General features: G+C 39.5%; 1 pseudogene; it reads right to left on the bottom strand.

Moving 5' to 3' along the window:
• Nucleotides 1-2,758: 2,758 nt before the first annotated feature.
• LOC122298487 lies at nt 2,759-9,825 on the bottom strand (annotated as a pseudogene).
• Between the last annotated feature and the right edge of the window lie 2,038 nt (nt 9,826-11,863).

The raw sequence follows: 11,863 nt of genomic DNA, 5'->3' as shown, positions 1-11,863 counted from the left end.
AACTACTACTTTTAAATAAAAATCAGTAATATAATTGGCTATATTAATTTTATAAGTTCAACTTAATCATATATGGACAAGTTTGATTGTTTTTCATTCTCGTCATGATTCATTAAATAGTGCTATTAATACTAGGCATGCAACCTGGCCAAGAAGAGTCGAGTTAATACCTGACCGGACCGGACCGGACACAAAGGGTTTCTAGCTAAGGAGCCAACCCGATCCGATTTGACCCAATTAAAATAAACCCAGGTTTGGCTTGTATGATTTATCTAGGTTTTTTTATTTTTATTTTTATTTTTTTTATTTTTATTTTTTTTTTCCTTGCTTCCCTTGAACCCAGAACCTCCGTAACCAGATACTTCCTAAAATTACTACCACAACACAGTTTTCCTTCTCGCCACCGGGCACCCTCGGGGAGATCGGCTCACACGACGCTGGATTTGTGGACTCCTGGTCCTCTTGCACAGTCCTCAGTTCTAATCGGAGCAAATACTTTGTTCAATATGAGACCCTCATGTCCAACCTCGACCCCTCCGAGCTGGTTTGCACTATCGACAAGAATCCAATAAACTAGAGAGCATTCTTCATCAGAAATTTGGTTAAGAAGGTTTTTATCTTCATCTGCACAAAGACATATATTAGTCGCTTCTCTTGCAATATAATTGGAAAACCCTTTCGAGAACCATTTCCATGAAGCTGCATCACCTCGAATTAATGCCATACTAACTCGTTTAAGGTTAGATGCATCAGAAGTTGCAAGGTGATGAGGGTGGGGAAAATATATATGCAAGGTGATAAGGGTTGGGGAAATATGTACCTACACAAGTTTAAGGTTCTATGCATCAGAAGCTCTTAATATCGTGTCTTTTTCAGGTTCCTCTAGACTGAAGGAGACTTTTTTTGACTGGGTAAACTTGCAAGTAAACATTGGGTGGCTAAGGTTGGAGAATGAAGATAACTATGCTTTTATACTCGGACGGTCGGATGGGTTGAAACTAAAACACAATTCCATTAACTAGTCAGGTTGGAGACCTGAACAAGAATAACCCAATAAAATCTAGGTCAGGTGGGCCATTTTAATCTGGTCCAATAGCTTTTCTGGTCATATGCACAACCCTAATTAATACTGGTCATTTATAGGGTAATGTTATATATTACACTCTTGACATACTTTATAGTGATGTAATAGTTATATTTCTATTCTTTATTTGTTTAACCCCATAATAATATGATAAACTAAATAGGATGAGAATTTGGTATAAAAATCCTTCCTTATCTATGCTAAAACAAGGTATATTACAAGTACAGCCGAGTTGCCATGCTAACTAATGCCCACTTTGGTTACATATAATGTTTTTTCATTCAATAAATTTGCCATTTAAGGATAACCTTTTGTCTAATAATAGTTACAAACTTACAAGAAAATGTAGAATAACATAGGAGTTCATTGATTAATCTAGATCCATAAAATGCAATACAATAACTATTTTCGTTCATGCTTTTAAAGAATACTAGCAGAACATTCAATTCACAAACATGAAATATAGAAGCCTAGAAACATTGGCCTTTTCACTTTACTTTCTCAAGGTACAATCTTGTAGCCTTTCATCTTATCTATCTAGGAAATGAAGGAATTCCTGGAGTTCCTGAACCCCAAGAATCCATGCTCTTTGCTCTAGTACATACTATTAATAAAAGATTCCCCTCCCAGCTAGGGACAGTTGGGATGCATAACATTTGAGGAATCGCGGGACACGTTAGTCGAAATGTTTATGAAAAATAAAAAATAGCTCTTCTATAGACAACCGCCTGTGGGAAACCTTCGCAGGCTGATGTGGCAGTATTTAAAAAAAAAATACAATCAGAAACAGTGAAGGCCGAGTATTTCTCAGTTGAAGACAGGCTACAAATTGCAAGAATGAAAATCACAAGTCGTTAAAGGTTTCAAAAGTTTCAAAAGGACTAATTAAAGGCCGACCAAAAAAATCTGTTCCGTTTTATTAAGCCACCATGAAATCCCCGGTAAACTATCCAAAACCACCATTGCTATAAACTTTTGTATTTAGCATATTTGAAAGCCCCCGCAAAAGTTCTTGAGCCCAAAAGTGATAAAAAAAATCAAAGCAAAACTTCATTAAAAAACTTTTGAAGACTAAAGAAAAACGACACCAGGAACCGCAACTGAAAACTTCATCAAATAAGCCCAAAGGAAAACTCAAAAGGCCAAGCAGCTGAGCAAGTAACTCGTGAATTGAAAATCACATTAAAAGAAAAAATTGGATGAAACAGGGAGGAAAAGTAATAATTAAAATGGAAAATAACTTAATTGAAAAAAAAACCCATTTCAGAAAAACATTTACCTATCGCCACCATCAAGCTGACAAGCTCCATTCGAAATGAAGCCTCAACCTCAAAATCATTACTATCCTCTGATTCATTTCCCTTAGGATGTGAAGAACATGTTCTATGAGTAGACGAAGGAAAGGGAGGGCTTAAATGCACCCTAGCCGAATACGAGGTCGTTTGGTATGTGAAGCGAAATTGTTCGTTTATACATGTGGATGTTGGGTATGCATAGGTTCCCCCAACAGGTTGCAAGTAGACTTTTTTTATTTTTGAATCCTCTTGCTCTAACTCTTGCACATAACAAAGAATTTGTTTCCTTTCTTTGTATAGAAACAAGATCTATTACAAATACAGCCCACTTGCCAAGCAGTGTTACTGTTAACTAATGTTGACTTGGTTATATATATTATTTTCTTAATCAATTAACTTGCCATTCAACGATAACCTTTGGAGCTTCTTAATCAATCTTGCTCCATGAACTGCAAAAAGATACTGTTTTCGTTCATGTTTTTATTATTAAAGAACATGACCAGCAGAACATTCAATTCGCAACAAAGTTGAAGCGGAGAACTCCAGAAACATTGGCCTATTCACTTTACTTGATCTCAAGGCACAATCTTGTAACTTTTCATCTTATGTATCCAGGAAATGAAGGAATTCTTGGAGTTCCTGAACCCCAAGAATCCATGCTCTTTGCTCTTGTTCATACTATCGATTCAAGATTCCTCTCTCATATTCAAGTCTCCAAACTACCACAACCCAACTTCTTCCAACTTCGTAGGTTGCAGCTGATTCTCCCTTACAATCTCCTCCCAAACAGCATCCTTGCCCTTCATCATCTCCACTAAGCTCAGTTTCTCACCCTCTTCAAACCCATAATCCTCAATCCCGAATTGCTCAGCTAACATTTTCCATAAGTGTTTCCATCGGAACACGTCCCCGTTGTTGCAGTTAAATGCGTCATTCCTAGCATACGGATCCACGGCCACCCATATCTGCTGCTTAGCAATAAGATTCGCATCCGAAGCCACCGAGTAACAGTCCCATACCGCTTTGGTGCCAGGGAATTTCAAGGGGAGCCGCTCATGCTTGCATATAGAGGCGTACACGCAGAGGGTGCCGATGAGGTTCATCAAGCTATACGGCGAGAACCCGAATATGAGGTTGGGTCTGTGAATGGGACCAAGTCAAGCCCTCTTTTGTCGCCCTCCTCAAACAGAATATCTTCGAGAGTGTGATAGAAATTTGGCAGGTCCAATCGGGGCAGGTCCTCCGTGAAAGGAGGATCGTGTTGAGTACTGTGGAGTCTGATCCACACCGCTTGAGCGGAGGCATTGGCCGCTCGAGCAAATTCAGACAGAGTCGAACACTCGATGTTAGCTTGACAGTGAGCTCGAGCAGGAAGCTTTTCGCTCAAGCGGAGGCATTGGCCACTTGAGCTGCCTCCGCTCGAGCGAAGTTAGGCAAAGTTGAATGCTCGATGTCAGCTCAACAGTGAGCTCGAGCAGGATGCGGAAGGGAAGTTCACTCGACGTGCGCTCGACACGCCACTAGAGCAAACATGCATTCTGTAGGGTTTCCGCCGTGTAACTATATATATGATGTTTTAAATCATATGGCCGTACGATTACTGTATGAGTGAACACTGTGGACATACAGTGTTGAGATCTATTTTGTAGAGTGATATTCCTTAATAATAAAATCCTATGCAGCTCCCGTGGACGTAGGCAATTTGCCGAACCACGTACATCTTGTGTCATGTGTGATTGTGTGTGTGTTTTTCTCATTCGATATTATTTTTCAACTCATTGTCATCGTTTTTCACAACAATTGGTATCAAGAGCCAAGGTTCAGGTCTGAGGAAAAATGATGGTTGGAGATGATTTGAAGGTATCGGGGATCGAGAAGTTTGATGGCACAGATTTTGGATACTGGAGGATGCAGATAGAGGACTACCTCTATGGGAAGAAACTTCATCTTCCACTATTGGGGAAGCCATCGGAAAAGATGGATGATGCTAATTGGAACCTGTTGGATCGACAGGTTCTGGGGGTTAATCGATTAACCCTGTCGAGATTCATTGCACACAACGTCATCAAGGAGAAGACGACTGCGGATCTCATGGCGGCTTTGTCAGGTATGTATGAAAAGCCGTTAGCGAATAACAAGGTACATCTGATGAGAAAGTTATTCAATTTGAAAATGGCAGATGGTACGTCTGTTACACAACATCTGAATGATTTTAATACCATCACAAATCAATTGTCATCTGTTGAAATTGAATTTGATGATGAGATACGTGCACTGATACTATTGGCTTCACTGCCAAATAGTTGGGAAGCCATAAGAATGACTGTTAGTGATTCTGCTAGTAAAACTAAACTGAAATATGATGATATTCATGATTTGATTTTAGCTGAGGAGGTGCGCAGGAAAGATCAGGCGAGACCTCGGGTTTGAGTTCAGTCCTAAATGTTGATTCTCGAGGGAGATCACATGACAGGAACTCAAACAGAGAAAGATCAAAATCAAAGTACAGGGGCAAAAGCAGGTCGAGGCCTGGTTAGCAGACAACTTGCTGGAATTGTGGCAAAGCTGGCCACATAAAGAAGAACTGCAAAAATCCTAAGAAGACGGAAAATGATAGTGCTAATATGGTAACTGAAGAAGTACAGGATGCACTATTGCTTGTAGTTCACAGTCTAGTTGATGACTGGATACTGGATTCAGAGGCTTCCTTCCATACATCTTCCCACTGGGAGCTAATGCGGAACTATGTTGCAGGTGACTTTGGAAAGGTGTATTTAGCTGATGGTGAGGCTTTGAACGTAGTGGGGATGGGAGACATTGATATTGCACTCCCTGGCAAGAACAAATGGAGCTTGCAAAAGGTCAGGCACATTCCTGAGTTGAAGAAGAACCTCATTTCTATTGGGCAACTCGATGAGTGTGGTCATTCAGTGGTGTTCTTAGATAGCAACTGGAACGTCACACAAGGGGCATTGGTACTGGCTCGGGGTAAGAAAACTGGTACACTATATATAACTACTGGTTTGATTGACACTATTGCTACTACCGTTGCAAAGAGCACAACAGATTTGTGGCATTGCAGGCTTGGCCATATGAGTCAGAAGGGTATGAAAGAACTTTTGTCTAGATGCAAGCTACCAGAACTTAAATCAGTTGATCTCAGTATGTGTGAGAGCTGCGTTATGGGGAAACAAAAGAAGGTCAGCTTCTTGAAAAGTGGCAGAACGCCTAAAACAGGAAGACTTGATCTTGTGCACACAGATGTGTGGGGTCCTTCCCCAGTGGCATCTCTTGGAGGTTCTCGCTACTATGTTACGTTCATTGATGACCATAGTAGGAAGGTATGTGTTTATTTTTTGATGTATAAATCTGACGTGTTTAATGTTTTCAAAATTTGGAAAGCCATGGTTGAGACAGAGACAGGCTTGAAACTAAAGTATTTGAGGTCTGAAAATGGTGGTGAGTATGTTGATGGTGGGTTCAAGAGGTACTCCACTTTCTGGGCAGATGCAGTCAGCACTACCGTTTACTTGATAAACAGAGGGCCATCAGTTCCACTGGATTGTGGATTGCCTGAGGAGGTTTGGAGCGGGAAAGAGGTTAAATTTTCTCACCTTAAAACTTTTTGTTATCTTTTTTATGTACTTATTGATTCTGATACTCGTAGTAAGCTTATGGCTAAATCAAAGAAATGTTATTTCATTGGCTATGGAGACGAAGCATTTGGCTATCGTTTCTGGGATGATCAGGGTCGAAAAATCATAAGCAGGAATGTGATTTTCAATGAGAAAATTATATACAAGGATAAGTCTAGTATAGCTTCTGCAGTAGCTCCTCAGGAGTCCGAATTCGTAAGATTGGATGACCTACCAGACGTCACAGTGCAGTGTAGAGATGTGAGTGACGGGGAGAGTGGGTCCAGTGCACCCATTCCTATTACTCCGCAGGTAGTTTCAGAACCGTCCACTCCTACAGTTGCAGTTCGCAGGTCAGGTAGGACTATATGTCCTCCACAGTATTTCTCACCTACTTTGAATTATATTTTGTTGACAGATGGTGGAGAACTGCAGAGTTATGAAGAAACCTTGCAAGATGAAAATTCTAGCAAGTGGGAGCTAGCCATAAAAGATGAGATGGATTCCTTGCTAGGGAATCAGACATGGGAGTTGACAGAACTTCCATCAGGGAAGAAGGCATTACACAACAAGTGGGTGTACCGGGTAAAAACTGAGCATGATTGCAATAAGAGGTACAAGGCTAGACTTGTTGTAAAAGGCTTTCAGCAGAAGCAGCGTATTGATTACTATGAGATCTTTTCTCCTGTGGTGAAGATCACAACTATCAGGATGGTACTGGCTATGGTTGCTACTAAAGATTTATTTCTTGCGCAGTTAGATGTGAAGACAACTTTTCTTCATGGAGACCTTGAAGAAGACATCTACATGCACCAGACTGAGGAATTTGTGGTACAGGGAAAGGAAGGTTCAGTCTGCAGACAGAAGAAGAGCTTGTATGGCCTGAAGCAAGCTCCTAGACAGTGGTACAAGAAATTTGACAACTTCATGCACAGTGCAGGATACATTAGATGTCAGGCAGATCACTGTTGCTATGTCAGGCATTTTGACAATTCTTACATTATTTTGTTGTTATATGTGGATGACATGATTATTGCAGGAGCTAGTATTAATGAGATCAATGATCTAAAGAAGCAGATGTCAGAGCACTTTGAAATGAAGGATTTGGGAGCTGCAAAGCAAATCCTTGGCGTGAGAATTGTCAGAGATAGAATCAGAGGTACGTTGAGACTCTCACAAGCTGAGTATGTGAAAAAGGTACTCAGCAGGTTCAATATGGACAAGGCCAAACCAGTTGGCACACCCTTGGGAAGTCACTTCAGACTCAGCAAGAATCAGTCACCAGAGTTAGAGGAGGAACAAGATTACATGAGTAAGGTTCCTTATGCCTCAGCTATTAGTTCACTTATGTATGCTATGGTTTGCACAAGACCGAATATTGCCCATGCAGTGGGAGTTGTGAGTAGATACATGAGTAACCCAAGAAAGTAACATTGGGAAGTAGTGAAGTGAATTTTGAGGTATCCAAAGGGTTCCTCAGAAACCTGTTTGTGTTTCTCTGGAGAGAGCTTGGAGGTGCAGGGCTTTGATGATGCTGATTTAGCTGGAGATATTGATAGCAGAAAGAGTACCACGAGTTTTGTTTATACACTTGGTGGTACTGCAGTGTCATGGGGTTCTAATCTATAGAAAATAGTTTCTTTATCTACAACAGAAGCTAAGTATATTGCAGTGCCAGAGGCTACAAAGCAGATGGTATGGCTACAGGGCTTCTTAGAGGAATTGGGTAAGAAGAATCAGAAAGGCACTCTCTACAGTGATAGTCAGAGTGCCATATTCCTTGCTAAGAATCTACCATTCCATTCCAGGACCAAGTACATTCAGATCAGGTATCACTTCATACGGTCATTATTAGATGACGGACAGTTGTTACTTGAGAAGATTTGTGGAAGCAAGAACCATGCTGATATGTTGACAAAGGGTGTTACGCTTGAGAAATTGAAGTTGTGCGCAACTTCAGTTGGTCTTCTGGCATGAAGACAGGAGCAGTGAGTTGCAGAGGTGGAGGATATCATGTTTGAGGAAGACGACGATACAGCGAGTGTACTAGTCTCCAAGTGGGAGAATTGTTGAGTACTGTGGAGTCTGGTCCACACCGCTCAAGCGGAGGCATTGGCCGCTCGAGCGAAGTCAGGTAGAGTTGAACGCTCGATGTTAGCTCGACAGTGAGCTCAAGCAGGATGCTGAAGGGAAGTTTGCTCGACGCTCGCTCGACACGCTGCTCGAGCGAACATGCATTCTGTAGGGTTTCTGCCGTGTAACTATATATATGATGTTTTAAATCATATGGCCGTACGATTACTGTAAGAGTGAACAATGTGGACGTACAGTGTTGAGATCCATCTTGTAGAGTGATATTCCTTAATAATAAAATCCTCTGCAGCTCCCGTGGACATAGGCAATTTGCCGAACCACGTCTATCTTGTGTCGTGTGTGATTGCGTGTGTGTTTTTCTCGTTCGATATTATTTTTCAATTCATTGTCATCATTTTTCCCAACAGATCGTGCACTTGAATCTTGCCATAGGCCTCGAAGGGTCCCATGTATTGCTTGGTCCCGGTCTGGAGGCAGACGTGTCGGAGATTAGGCACGTTCGGAATCACCGCACGGAGCACGTTGAGGAACATGGCGCCGTTGGCTTCGCAATTCTCTTCCTCGGTCGGTCAGCTGGTCCAGGTGACATAGATAATGTGGGTGACATCGGTCAAGGGAGAAAGCTTGGCTTGGGTATCGTCCGAGTCCAAGACGTTGCACTGGATGTACTCGATCGGGTGGTCGGTGTTCCAGTCGGGACGTGGCCGGCGCGCCACACCGTGGGCCATGGAGGCCTTCCATGGCCCACCTATGGTGTCGGAGAGAGGGAGAATTTCAGCTAGGCTGTTGCCCACGATGCCAGTCACACCAATTATCAGTCCCACACTCTAGAAGCTTTTCGGTTGCTCATCTTCCTCGAATTTCTTCTGTTAAAAAAATCAGCAACAACTTCTTCAAACTTAGGCTCGGTTTGCATGAGAGGGCTATCAACCCCTTTTAACTCATCTCGTGTCATCATTTTAATCAAACCAAAGTAACAGTTTAGGGCTGCCCAAAGGCAAAGGCAAGGCCTGCCTATATGGTTTATTCAAAAGGGAAACTGAAAACAGCCATTATTTCATTTAAAATCATTGAAACCAGCTATTTATATTCTTATTTTAAAAAATAAAATTTACACAAAACGGATATTTTAAAAAAGTAAGTTTTATAATTAAAAATTCTCATACATTCTTTTAATTTTTTTGCAATGAATTCTAAATAAATCAAAGCAACATGTCCAAAAACCGCTATTAAAATAGTAGTGTAGTTATTTTAGATACTTAAATTAGAATGGAGTAAGAAATTTGGGAACTTAAAAATTCCAAGCTTTAGATGGTGATGATTTGAAAAGAAGTATTCTAATTTTGTAACTTTTTAAAAAAAAATTGCAAACTATAAAATCATAATGTCAGTTTTATTTATATTATACTTAGTTGAAGAATTTATTAAAATATTATATTAAAGTTTTTAAAAAATAATATCATTTTGACTTCTTGATATAAGATTAAAAAGAAAAGCATAGAAAGAAAGAGACTTTGATGCTGTGGAGGAATGTTTTTGGATCAATCTAATATTGGCAGACTAAGAGCCTCATGGTCTGATAGCATGATCCTATTTTCGAGAAATGAAAAATTTTAATTCGAAATTTTGATTCCCTTCTATATTTATACAAAAAAAAAAAAAAAAAAAAAAATCGAACCTTCGTAGCGCCAATGGCTCTACCACACCACCAGCTCATTTTCTTGATGAAGATCGATACTAGGGAAGAGGATAGATGATATCCAATACCCAAAGAAAAAGCAAATTAAATGGGAGAGCGGAGGAGAGGATTTGGTTACCACTTCCAACTATAATATATATAGTAACAAGTAATTATTGGCCGATGATATAACGAGAGCCATGACATAAGCTATAAGAAAGTAATTATTGGCCGATTATCTAAAAATTATTTTTATTATATTTATTGATATAAGATATATTTTAAAACTGCTTAATTATTCACTTGAGCAATCCTCGTTCTAAAACAGATGTCCACGATGCCATTGCTTTAATTTTTTTCTTTTGTTGGTTGGGGATATTAAAATAATTTTGTTTTGAGGCTATATAAATCATTGACTTTAGTGCACGTTTTAATGTGCAGTACTGTAGCTTAGTTTGTCCTTTCGTGTCTACAATTTGAGAAATAACATTCAATATATTGGGCACTAGGTCGGTGTAGTGCCATTAAAACCAAATTGATAGAGATATGACTTAGCAAATATTCAAAAACTTAATTCCAACACCAATTCTGTATCGTTGGTGCGGAGTCAGAGTTCCGAAAATATAGAATCTGGGTTAGAGTCGAAGGTGGTGACCTTTTTTGGCCAACTCTAACCACCAAATTTTTTGGCCAACACGCTCATTTTTCTCTCCAACCTATGTATTGAAAATACCTAATTGACTCAAGGGATGTTTGGGAACATAATTGTTATCAGATATCTTTAGATTATTTCACTACTATCACTACTATTTATAAAACTATTTTACTAATATTCACAAATCATTTAAGATACTCTTAGTATCTAAATGAAGGCTCAAAGTCTCAATTCTTAAACACCCCGTGTCGCCCTCTTCATCCTCATCTGCCGCTTCGCTTAGTACTTCCTCCTTCTTCAGCTGCCTGCCGCCATTGCTCCTAGCCTAATCGTTGACAGCTCTTCCTATCCCAGTAAGTTCTCATTATCCCTTGTTGAAGAAAAACTTGGTTGTATATTTCATTCATAATGAAAACTATTACAAACGTTTGCCTTATATACAAGATTATCAAAGAATGTTCTGGAAGAATCAAATATTGTAACAAAAGGAATGTTCCTGCATGATGTAGCTCACGTAGAGGATGGCGTTGCAGGGGTGTGGCAGAGTCTGTTACCTGATTGCATTGTGGTCCTTAGGTTGTGTGCTGGCACTGGATGAAGAGTCAATAATACCCTTAACATCCCCCCTCAAGTCAAGTGGCAAGTGTTTAAGGTGTAGACTTGTACACATTTTGATAAATTGAGCCGATGAAAGGGGCTATATCAAAGTATCAACAAGCTGATCTTGACCTGAGATGAATGCCACTTGAAGAGATTTGTTGACGACTCGATCACGAATAAAATGAAAGTCGATTTCAACATGTTTTGTGCGGGCGTGAAACACAGGGTTTGATGACAAATAAATGGTGCTCATGTTATCATAGTAGATTAGAGGAGCTTTTGGAAGATTCACACTTAATTAAGTTACGACACAAATTTAATTTGGATCCAAATTACTTCAGCTATGGAATTTGCAACGGCTTTGAATAAACTGAAAATTATATAATAAATTGAAATTAATATAAAATATAATTATAATGCATATTTAACAGAAGCTTAGAAAAATAAGAAAAATAACTAACATAAAATAAAATAAAAAGTAAATAAAATGCCCATACTTTTAAGCCAAAAATATCAACAATATACCATAAATTTCAAATTGAAATTAAATAAAAAGTAGGAAATAAAAAGATCAAGCCAAGTGAATGGAGATGTAGATTAAAAACAGTGGAAGAGGCTGAACTATAACAGCAATTGGACCTCTCAAGGAGCTCTTCAACGGCAATGAAGTCTATATTTCTCTACTGCTTTCAAACCCCAAACAAAGAATGAATTTTTTTATCCTAGGTACCATGCAGCGTTGAAGGAATGCTAAAAAGAAATTATATGCGGCTCCAAGAGAAGAATAATTGTGTGTTGCTTGAATTAATTTTCCCTCACATA

The sequence above is a fragment of the Carya illinoinensis genome, chromosome 16 (genome assembly GCF_018687715.1).
Source record: "Carya illinoinensis cultivar Pawnee chromosome 16, C.illinoinensisPawnee_v1, whole genome shotgun sequence".
NCBI classification, from domain to species: Eukaryota; Viridiplantae; Streptophyta; class Magnoliopsida; order Fagales; family Juglandaceae; genus Carya; species Carya illinoinensis.
The sequence above is the reverse complement of the archived record's forward strand: the minus strand, read 5'-3'. Positions and strand labels throughout refer to the sequence as shown.